Raw genomic sequence first — 10932 nt, 5'->3', positions numbered from 1 at the left:
CTGCTATCTGTTCTCAAAACCATATGCCTTGATATCACAGTTACGGTCCCACCCATCTGTTCAGCAGGCAAGGCTGTTTCTGATGAAGTGAGAACAAAATCATTTCTGAGGGCTGAGCTGGCACTGAACCGAAATCAGATGGACTAGAATGTCCTGTTTGGGGACAAGCACCTGACATTGTTGATGATGTAATTGTGGCAGCTGTGAGTCACCGCCCACTTCTCATACTGCGTTGTATTTACTCCTATAATCCAGCTTGTTTCTCAAAGACCAGGTTCATGTTTACTTTGAAAAGCGTTTCATTCATTTAACTACAACTACTTTCTTGCGAGGAAAAAAAAAAAAGGTTTGATGAAACTTCATTTTTATTTTTGTTTTGTTTTTTAATTAGCAAATGGGTAAATGGGAAAATATTGTTCCATGAATGCGATTCCCCAAGATGTGATCCAAAACATTTGGACATGAGTTTGGACAGAGTTGAATGTTGAATCACTTAAGCAAAAATAGTAAATCCCTTTGCCCCAACAATTCAAACATGTTGAAGCTCAAAGGAGTTAGGAGAATAAAAATGCTACCTGGGACAAGAAGTATTTAATAAAATAAGTAGATGTGGTTGGTCATACACTTTGGCTGAGTGTAGCTTACTAACGGCGAGGCTTTCTTGTCACATATAGTGCCTTCCTGCAATGGAACATTGAATGTGTAGGTTTGGATTGAATTAAGAAGGTGCAGTGAGGGAAGCAAATAGTTCCTGGGTTTCAGAGACCTGGGTGCTTAGAAGACCTAGAAGGTTACAGACTGTCATTAATATGGCAGCCAGGGTGTAAAATAGAGAATGAATGAGCGGTTCCTGTTCATGCCACTATGCCTTGGGATTGGATAGGTCAACTCATGTGCTTAAAATGATATCCTACAGCCCAATATGATGAAGTTTTAGTCTCTTGGCAACAAGCACAAAGATTCTTGTAAGCATTCCTATTACTTTAAAGCATTTCTGGACATCATTATTAGAGTGTAAAAAAAAAAACCCAAAAAACCTGACCTTTTGCATTCTACCCTATATAGGTTTGAAGCAAAAATAATGTTTTGAATTTTCTTTTTCTGATTAGATTTCAGTTTTGTGAAGATGCTTTCCATTTCCTTGTATAGAGTTGCCTTTTCTGAAGCACGCAGGCTAGAATTAAAGACAGTGATATCTCACAGCCTGCTTCTCCACAGTTACAAAAGTGTGACGGCACAGAGGAGATGTGGAGACATTCTGAAGCGCATAAATTCTATCCTGTCAATGTTCCAACCTCTCCTAAGGCTCCTGCCAAGAAAATGCATCTAAGCAGGCAGAGTGGACCCACATGCCAGCTTTGTGCTGTCACTATTCCAGTTTAATCAGACATCTCCCTATTAATTTACATTTGGGGATTTTTTTTTTAACTCATTAAACAAATTCGAATAAAAGCCTAGCTTGTCAATTTGTCCATTCTGTGCTTCTGCATGACTCCTTGAAGTAAAATGTAACTTTGGAAACAGTATTTAAATTTGACGATTTACAAGTGTGCATGTATTTGTTTTTAATGGATTATTTTTAACCTGGTTTTCCATTGTTTCTATCCTGAGCCAGGGTTTTGGGTACGTTTGGGGTATGTGCGTGGTGGGTGTTAGTTGTGTGTGTTCAAGTGATGATATCAGAATATGAAATGGGCCAGGAAAATGGGCTTTCTAAAAGGCTGCTTGGAGAAACTTGTGTCCATTGGCTCTGGGTGAAGCGACGGACTCATGTCTGATCTACACTTGAGCTTCTAAAAGGGTTGACAGCTATGGCAGGAGCACGAGGAGAGCTCACTGCCTTGGGAGTGGACCCTCCTGCCCATGGGCTTTGCTGGGCTAGATGTGGTCCCTGGTGTAGAGAGCCTCCTTTGGGGGTGAGCAGACTACAGCAGAACAGACTTGGAAGGTCTTTGGATAGAGTAAGGAATGAGCTGGAATACAGATGCAACACCTGTCCCCAAGGGAATATTGGGTATTAGAACCCCAGTAGGTAGGATGTAAGAAGCACCTCTGAGGACTCTCCATGAGGGCTCTACCACTGTAGGGTCAACAGGCTTAGTAAACAAAAATCAAGGATATCCAGTTAAATTTGAGTTTCAGATTAATAACACATAATTTAGTCATATGAAAATGTTTTTTGATCTTCCGAAGTTAAAATTTACCTGGTTATTTAGAATTTTATCTGGCAACTCTACCAGTCAGAGAAAGTCGGATTTCAACAGTGGCCAGGCTAACAAAGCACAATGCTAGCTCCAGATGGTATTTTTTTTTTTTTTTTTTTTTTGAGGAAGAAATTTACTGCCATGTTTCTGCCCATTTTGATCTGGAGGGATCAGAAACTGAATTAGAAAGAAAAATGAGGCAGAAGTACAAAGGAAAACAGAAGCAGACAATCCCCAAGCCCCTCCCCACCCCACCACTTCTAAAGCAGTATATTGGAGCTGGGAGAGTCGGGCAACTGTGAGCAGTTGTGACTGCTTTCCTGCGATAGTTTGATTAATTACAGACTTGAGGATCTTTTATTTCTGAAGAAAAACAGAAATGTCATGAGATTGCTTGAATTTTTATCACAGGGCTAGGGTGAGACTGGGACCCCACAGGACATTTTTAAAGGGACCGTAAGAGAAAACAAAGTTTCATGATTATCATCTCATGAGTCCTTCATGCTTATGGTGGTTACATCATCATTATAATTTTTGATGCCCGTGGAGCAGGTTGTTAAATGCACCATTTCTATAGTTTTAGGGCTTCTGAGCACTAGAGTCCCAAAAAGAATGATGGTGACAAGTTTCGCCACATTCTGAAAAGAGGGGCAGCATATGGGAGGTGGCCACAAACCATCACCCACCTCCAGGACGTATCGAATGCCAAGGGGCAGTTGAGAGGCAGAGGGAATATTTCTCTGAAAAGCATTGTGACAGGGCTGTTTCTGCTTCCCCTGCCTCAGAGGGGGAGAGAGAGATCTTCAAGAGAACCACCTACAGGGTGTTTCTGTGGGGGAAAGGGGATACTAACATCTCCCTGACTAGCTTCTTTTTGGACTGGATGTTGCTGAGCTGTGGAAGCATAGGAGTCTAGTGCCAGCATGGGTCCAGAGCAAGGCGTGCTGAGTCCTTCTGGAAAATGACAAACGGATCTTCTGGAGTTTTGTGGATAAGGGTGGGGTATGAGGATCAGTGTCTGACCCTCACATTTAAAAGATGTCACGATGAAAGGCTGGCCCCGTCTGCTCCTGCTGACAGTATAAGAAGTTACTCTGAGAGAATAGTCTGTTGCCACAATTTGGCAGAACATGAGTATTGAGCTCTCCTCTGGGCCAGAGTAGACTAGATTTGGAATGGCATTCACAAGGAAACTGCCCAAGAGGTGTGCTGGCCCAGGGAGACCTGGTAATCCCAGCGGAAAGAGGCTGATAGTGCTGTACCATTGGATATAGGGCTGAGGTGATGCCACAGGGAAGCAGCCGAAGAGGACATCATTTGGCTCAGAGTCCCTCTCCATTAGGGAGCCCAGAAGCCAAGGAATTAATATCTGGGCCCCAGTCACAGTGAGGTCATCAAGACACGGTTATAGTCAAAATAGTTCTTGTTGCCGCCTTTCCCAACTCTGGAGGAATGTGGCAGCCTGTGCCAGACATCTGAGATATCAAATCCCAACCTTCAGAATCATCTCACTCGGGGTTGCCCTGGATGGTTCCATGTAGAGGAAATTCATAAGCAAAATAGACTATTGTTATGATAAACATCTAAGTTTGGAGTGATTTGTTACATAGCAATCCCCAGAGTAGGAAGCCAGAAGCAGCAGACAGTGAGGCTGAACATGTAGAGAAAAGAACCAGCACGTGTACTGCTGCAGGTTTCCCAGCTCTGAGCTGTGTAAGGGGAGGCCATTAAGATGTGAGGCGAGTGTGTTGATTGAAATCCCACTGTTCTTTTTAAAATCTGAGAAGGTTACTGCCCCAAATCCCAAAAGTGACAGGAGAAGCCATTACATTGACTTGATAGAACTTCAGTGGTTAAGAAAGATCTCGTGTACTTATTTGAAAAGCAGTAGTAAAAAATAATGAGCTTTTTGTGTCTTACTAAAACCATCCTGCTCAATAAACTGGACACATGAGGCTGGGTGCAGTGGCTCACACCTATAATCCCAGCACTTGGGAAGTCTGAGACAGGAGGATCATTTAAGCCCAGGAGTTTGGGACCTGCTTGGGCAATATAGTGAGACCCCCATCTCTATAGAATGTAAAAAGATTACCCAGAACTGGTGGCTATGCACCGTTAGTGCCAGCTACCCAGGAGGCTGAGGTATGAGGGTAGTTTGTGCCTAGGAGTTCAAGGCTGTAGTGAGCTATGATCACTCCACTGCACTCCAGGTTTAGCAACAGAGGAAGAATTTGTCTCAACAAACAGGGCACATGTTTATCTTATACAATCTGACGCAAAAAAAATTATGGGGGAATTTGTTTTTCGGGACTTTGTATTCAAATGTATAATTAAGAACTAAACGATCATATTTTCTAGGTTTAAAAAAAGTGATTCATCAAAGAAAGGTCAATATCATGTGTTCTGGGGGGTAAAATGTCACTGTGGGATAAATAGGAGAAATGACATTCTGATCACTTTCTCTTTCAAGGTGATTAAAAAGCTGGCTCCTTGGCTAAGGTCGTATTAGAAGTGACTGACAAAACTCTGTTGGAGTTGAGATTATTTAGCATGAGCAGGGTGACTTTCTGCTTTCTACTAAATATAATAAGTAGCTGTAATGAGAATAAATGATGTTATTTTTCTCAATGTAGTAGCATATTTATGAGAATCGGACATAATTTTACATTTTAATTGTGTCTGAATCTGCATTATATTTGAAGAACACAGTGTGAAATTTCTTTCACTGTATTTTCTTGATTCTTCACAGCAAGCTCACAAGACAGAGCAGAAATCATACTTATTTGGAAGATGCAGAAATTGAGGATCAGGGTGAGTTAAGTGATTTGTGCAATTTCATACAGCTGAGAAATAGTGGGATTGGACAAGATCGTTTGCCTTTTGATCAGGTTAATGTTCTTTCTCTTTCTCATGTCATATGGTTACAGAATATCTCTAATAGAAGTTTATGTGATAAATTGGGGAAGTTATCTGAATATTTAAAGAAGAATAAACCATGAAGTTTTTTACTACCCATTTCTAACACCTAAATTATCTCTATGATATAATTTGGGCTTTGAGAACAATAAGGGACTTTAAAGTTTATACAAGACCATTCTCTTATTTAATGAATGAATTAGTAAATGACATTTAAAGAGTACCTTTATATGACAGGTTGTGAGTACAAAGAATAACAAGCCAAGGTCACTGCCCTTTGAAAGCTGGTAGAGCACAGAGGAAGAGCTCTTAATATGGTTGGGACCAAGGTGACTTCTTGGCAGAGAGGATTCTTGAGTCTTTAGTGATGACTCTGGGTGAGTTAGGAGAGGGCAGGTGGGAAGGGCATCCCAGGTGCAGAGAACTGTGAAGGCTAATATCTAGAGCCCAGAGCAATTAAATAACTTTCCAAAGATCATACAGTTATGATGCATCAAGACCTGAATTTAACCTGGCTTTACAGGTTAAATAAGATACTACTTACCTTCCTCCAATTCACTTTGAAAAAATGTACAAATAATTACATTTTTATCACAACTGCAGGTATTATAAGGATGTCCATTGGAGGCCCTGTTTTTTAATATTATGCTGAAAGTTGTAGCAGGTACAGTAAGACTAGAAAAATAAATAACTAGTACAGGGGAATCCTATCAAACAAGTATTTAAATTACATGAATTTTTGTTGGGCATGGTGGCTCAAGCCTGTAATCCCAGTGTTTTGGAAGCCTGAAATGGGTGGATCACGAGGTCAGGAGTTTAAAACTGGCCTGGCCAAGATGGTGAAACCCCATCTCTACTAAAAAATACAAAAAAAATTAGACACGGTGGTAGGTGCCTGTAATCCCAGCTACTTGGGAGGTTGAGGCAGAAGAATCACTTGAATCTGGGCAGCAGAGGTTGCAGTGAGCTGAGATGTACCACTGCACTCCAGCCTGGGTGACAAGAGTAAGACTCCATCTCAAAAAAACCAAAAACAAAACCAAACAAACCCATGAATTCAGTTGCATGTGCTCAGCAAAAAGAGAGAAAATAACAATTGAAATACTTGTTATCTATTTCATCCAGTGCCAACTGTATGGATTGAGAAACAGAGCCCACTGATTTTTCAGTTTCATTTACTGCATTTCTATTAAAGCAAGTACATCTTCCCTACTGACTGTGATTTTAGAGTTTAAAGTTATATACTGTCTCAATAGTAGAACCACACAGCTTACGTGGGCTTTGATGCATAGGAAGAAAAGTACGTATTTTCAAAGTTACTTTTGAATATGTAATTAAGTGTTACTCTTTTGCATATATTTAACATATGAGATACTCATACAATATCTTAGGAAGAAAGAAAGTTTGAGATGAATATATAGGGTGACTTTCAGTATGTTCAACATGGTCAGACCTTTATTCAGTGTGGGAACTATTATCACTTCCAAATGAAACAATTATCTTGCTATAGTGGCCAGTTGTGAAATTCATCTGGACAAAAATGGTTTAGAATGGTTAAGAAAATATTTACAAAGAATGATAAAAGGAATATTTGCATGGCTTGATACAGAAGAGTCATGCCAATATCTGGAATAAAGGCACAAATATGTACAAATATTTACATATAAAAATTGTCATCTTAAGTGGGAAAAGATAGATTTTTCAAAAAGTAATGGTATAACTAAACATGAAAATACTCAATTTTGAGCAAGTAAAATGATAGGCATGAACCATATTAAAATTTAAAACTTCCTATTGAAATGAACTAAGAAAAATAATTGCAGCATACATAAGCACCATAGGGGTGTGTACAGTATTTTTCAGTTGATTTGTGTGGCTGTTCATCTTTTATTCTTTGAAAATGAATTTTTCAAAGAACACTCTCCAGAACTCTACAGTTGTGACTGATTGGACAAGGGATGTGAATGTAGAGGGACAGCTCTTTAGACCCTAGGAAAAAACCTTACTATAGAGAGTAAAACATTTCATCACCATAGTTGGCCTAAAAGCAGCCATCAATTAAGAAAGTGTTCAAGCTCAATACTTACCCACCCCTAATTCCATTAATTTCACTGAACTCCTAAAACACATTGGACCAATCTATTTTTTAATAGAAGTAATAATGTTAGTATAAGTAACATGAAATTATTCTCCCTGCATAAGCTTATTCCAGACCGAAACAACTACTGCTAGTTAACAGTCCAATCATTACATACCACAACTTAACATATCATTAACTAAACTGTTGACCCAACACAGGCATGCACCCAGGAAAGATTAAAAAAAGTAAAAGGAACTCGGCAAACTTTACCCTGCCTGTTTACCAAAAACATCACCTCTAGCATTATTAGTATTAGAGGCACTGCCTGCCCGGTGACACATGTTTAATGGCCGCGGTACCCTGACCGTGCAAAGGTAGCATAATCACTTGTTCTCTAAATAGGGACTTGTATGAATGGCAACACGAGGGTTTAACTGTCTCTTACTTTTAATCAGTGAAATTGACCTATCCTTGAAGAGGCGGATATACGTAAATAAGACGAGAAGACCCTATGGAGCTTCAATTTAATAGTACAAAATAACATCTTAAAAACCCACAGGCACTAACATACCATTTATGTACTATAAATTTTGGTTGGGGTGACCTCGGAGTACAGCACAGCCTCCGAAAACACAAACCAAGACCTAACTAGTCTAAGTATACTACACTCATTGACCCAATAACTTGATCAACGGACTAAGTTACCCTAGGGATAACAGCGCAATTCTATTTTAGAGTCCATATCGACAATAGGGTTTACGACCTCGATGTTGGATCAAGACATCCTAATGGTGCAGCCGCTATTAAGGGTTCGTTTGTTCAACGATTAAAGTCTTACGTGATCTGAGTTCAGACCGGAGAAATCCAGGTCGGTTTCTATCTATTAAATATTCCTCCCAGTACGAAAGGACAAGAGAAATAGGGCCCACTTCACAAAGTGCCCTCACAAGCCAGATGACTAACATCTCAATCTTACAAATTAATATATAACCCAAGAACAGGGCTTGTTAAGACGGCAGAGCCTGGTAATTGCATAAAACTTAAAACTTTATAATCAGAGGTTCAACTCCTCTTCTTAACAATATGTTTATAATTAATCTACTCTTACTAATTATCCCTGCCCTAATTGCTATAGCATTCTTAACACTTACAGAACGAAAAATCTTAGGCTATATACAACTCCGCAAAGGTCGCAACATTGTAGGCCCCTATGGAATACTCCAGCCAATCGCCGATGCAATAAAACTTTTTACAAAAGAATGTAGTTCACATCCCTTGTCCAATCAGTAGCTGGCTATAGCACATCCAAGAACATTCACACTTCAGTACTTTGTAGACTGAGGCTCAGAGTTGGCTCCATGGCAACCCCAAACCTTCTGGACATAAAACCTCATGAACATATAAACAAAGTCTTATCAAGCAAAGTAGGCTATGGAAAGAAGAAAAGAACAGATATGAAAGGAGAAACAGAAGAGGCAAGTGACCCCAGAGGGCAGAAATACCTGCTTGCCAACTTTCCAGGTCTTGGGAGGCCTTGTTCTATTGGTAGTTTTGGGTTCTGTTAGGTTCCCCCTTTTCCAAGCTATAAATCCCCTGATTCCTAAAGTAGATTAAAAAACGTTTCTGTTCTCAACAACTACATGACCTCTGTGACATAGAGCTAACAAAATGTTTCTTTGTTAGTAATGTTTTAACTGCAAAGCGGGAAAAAGGCATGAACAGAGATTTTTTTTTTCCAAGAAAAGCAAATGGCCAATAAACACTGAAAAAATTTAACTTCACTAGGATGAAAATGTAGTTATTAAAAAAATGTGATACTAGGGTTTTGGTCTGTAAAGTTAACCAAGGCTTATTTTTAAGGCTTAATGTTGAGGAGGAGCGGGAAAAATTAGGTATTCATGTACTGCTTGGGAGAGTATGCATTGGCCGTACTTTTCTAGAAATAAAAGTCTGACCTACTATCTGATAGAGCCAGTCTACTTCCAGGCACTAAGACTAAGCACTGATTAAGTTACAGGGATATAGGTATGACAATATAGAAATTTTGCAAAATTTTTATGATAAAAAAATGTATATACACATATCTGTACTTTCTTTTAAAATAGTCATTAGTGATATCATGGGTGTATTAGTCTGTTTTGACACTGCTTATAAAAAACTACCTGAGACTGGGTAATTTATGAAGGAAAAAGGTTTAATTGATTCACAGTTCCCCATGGCCTGGTAGGCCTCAGAAAACTTAAAATCATGGCTGAAGGCAAAAAGGAAGCAGGCATCTTCTCCACAAGGTGGCAGGAAAGAGTGAGGGGGGAAGTGCCACACTTGGAAACCATCAGCTCTCATGGCACTCACTCACTGTCACAAGAACAGCAAGGGAGGAATCCACCCCCATGATCCAGTCATCTCCCACCAGGCTGCTCCTCCAACACCTGGGGATTATTACAATTTGAGATGAGATTTGAGTGAGGACACAGCCCAATCATATCAATGAGTGATTGTGCAGAAATAGGAAAAGTTCAAAATATAAGAAAGCACAAATGGAAAAATAATTGTACTGTATGTATTTCATCTCCTGATATGTAATCCTGGAAATAGGTTAGGTTATTGAAGTGATGGCCTGGCAGCCTAGTCTAAAGGCCCTTTTTTTTTTTTTTTTTTTTTTTGTTTTTTTTTTGGCTGTGTTTTCCTGATCTTGATCCCTCAACTCTGTGTGGCATAATGACTAAATTCTTGGCTGCTATCTTTTCTGTATTTCTTCTAAATTTCAAATTTTTTCTTTTCTCACTGAAAGCCAGCTCTTCCTCTGCCATTAAATATATAATTCTTTTGCACAAGCTAACATCTATCCTGTTGGTCTGTTTTGTTAAATAGCTTCCTTTACACACATATATATGTACATATACACACATATATATGCACATATATACATGTTACATATATACATATTTACATATATGCTCTCTTCGCTCATCAGTTCTAGGCTCAATTCCCACTGAACTTTATCCTCTTCATTGGACATGTTGTGATTTCAGTCTCCCTGGGAAATTTCATGTCTGGCTTCTCTTCCTGGACCTCTTTCCTTGTCTTCTTCCTTTCTCATCTTTGGTGTGACTGTGGAAGATTATTGCAATAATGGTAAGTCAAGCCTGTGTTTATACTCTTTTGCAATATAACACTAGCACTGCTGTCTCTTCCTGCCATTAAGAAGTGCCTTCCTTATCTTCAGCCCCTTGAATCTTGGCTGGTCTTGTGGTTTGCCTTGACGAATAGTGTATGGGGAAATGAAATTGTGCGAGCTTTACCGCCTAGGACTTAGAGGATTGCAAATTCTGTTCTTAGTTTCTTGAAACATTCAGACTACGATGCTGTGAAGAAGCCCCATCTGACCTTCTGGAGAATGTGAGGCTATGGGGAGAACTGAAGCCAAGCCAGTAGCCATTATCAACTGCTGGACACATCAGTGAGGCCATCTGCTTTTTTTTGTTGTTGTTGAGGTGGGGGTCTCACTCTGTCCCCCAGGCTGGAGTGTAATGGCATGATCGTGGCTCACTGCAACCTTCACCTCCCAGGCTTGAGCAGTCCTCCCACTGCAGACTCCCTAGTAGCTGGGACCACAAGTGTATGCCACCATGCCTGGTTTATTTTTTGTAGAGACAGGGTTTTGCCGTATGGTCTCCTGGGCTCAAGTAATCTGCCCACTCCCAAAGTGCTGGGATTACAGGTATGAGCCAC

General features: G+C 39.8%; 2 long non-coding RNA genes across 2 annotated transcripts in view; one reads left to right on the top strand and one right to left on the bottom strand.

Moving 5' to 3' along the window:
- Positions 1 to 7115: 7115 nt before the first annotated feature.
- LOC116561692 overlaps positions 7116 to 10932 on the bottom strand; it is a 12592-nt gene continuing 8775 nt past the window's right edge. The window contains exon 3 of the long non-coding RNA XR_004273560.1: positions 7116 to 7202. This is a non-coding gene — a long non-coding RNA (uncharacterized LOC116561692). The remainder of the gene's footprint in view (positions 7203 to 10932) is intronic.
- LOC116561691 overlaps positions 7202 to 10932 on the top strand; it is a 20600-nt gene continuing 16869 nt past the window's right edge. Inside the window, exon 1 of the long non-coding RNA XR_004273559.1 lies at positions 7202 to 7358. This is a non-coding gene — a long non-coding RNA (uncharacterized LOC116561691). The remainder of the gene's footprint in view (positions 7359 to 10932) is intronic.

The sequence above is a fragment of the Sapajus apella genome, unplaced genomic scaffold, assembly GCF_009761245.1.
Source record: "Sapajus apella isolate SASKATOON/1434 unplaced genomic scaffold, GSC_monkey_1.0 scaffold30, whole genome shotgun sequence".
Lineage (NCBI taxonomy): Eukaryota > Metazoa > Chordata > Mammalia > Primates > Cebidae > Sapajus > Sapajus apella.
This window is presented reverse-complemented; position numbering and strand designations above follow the sequence as displayed.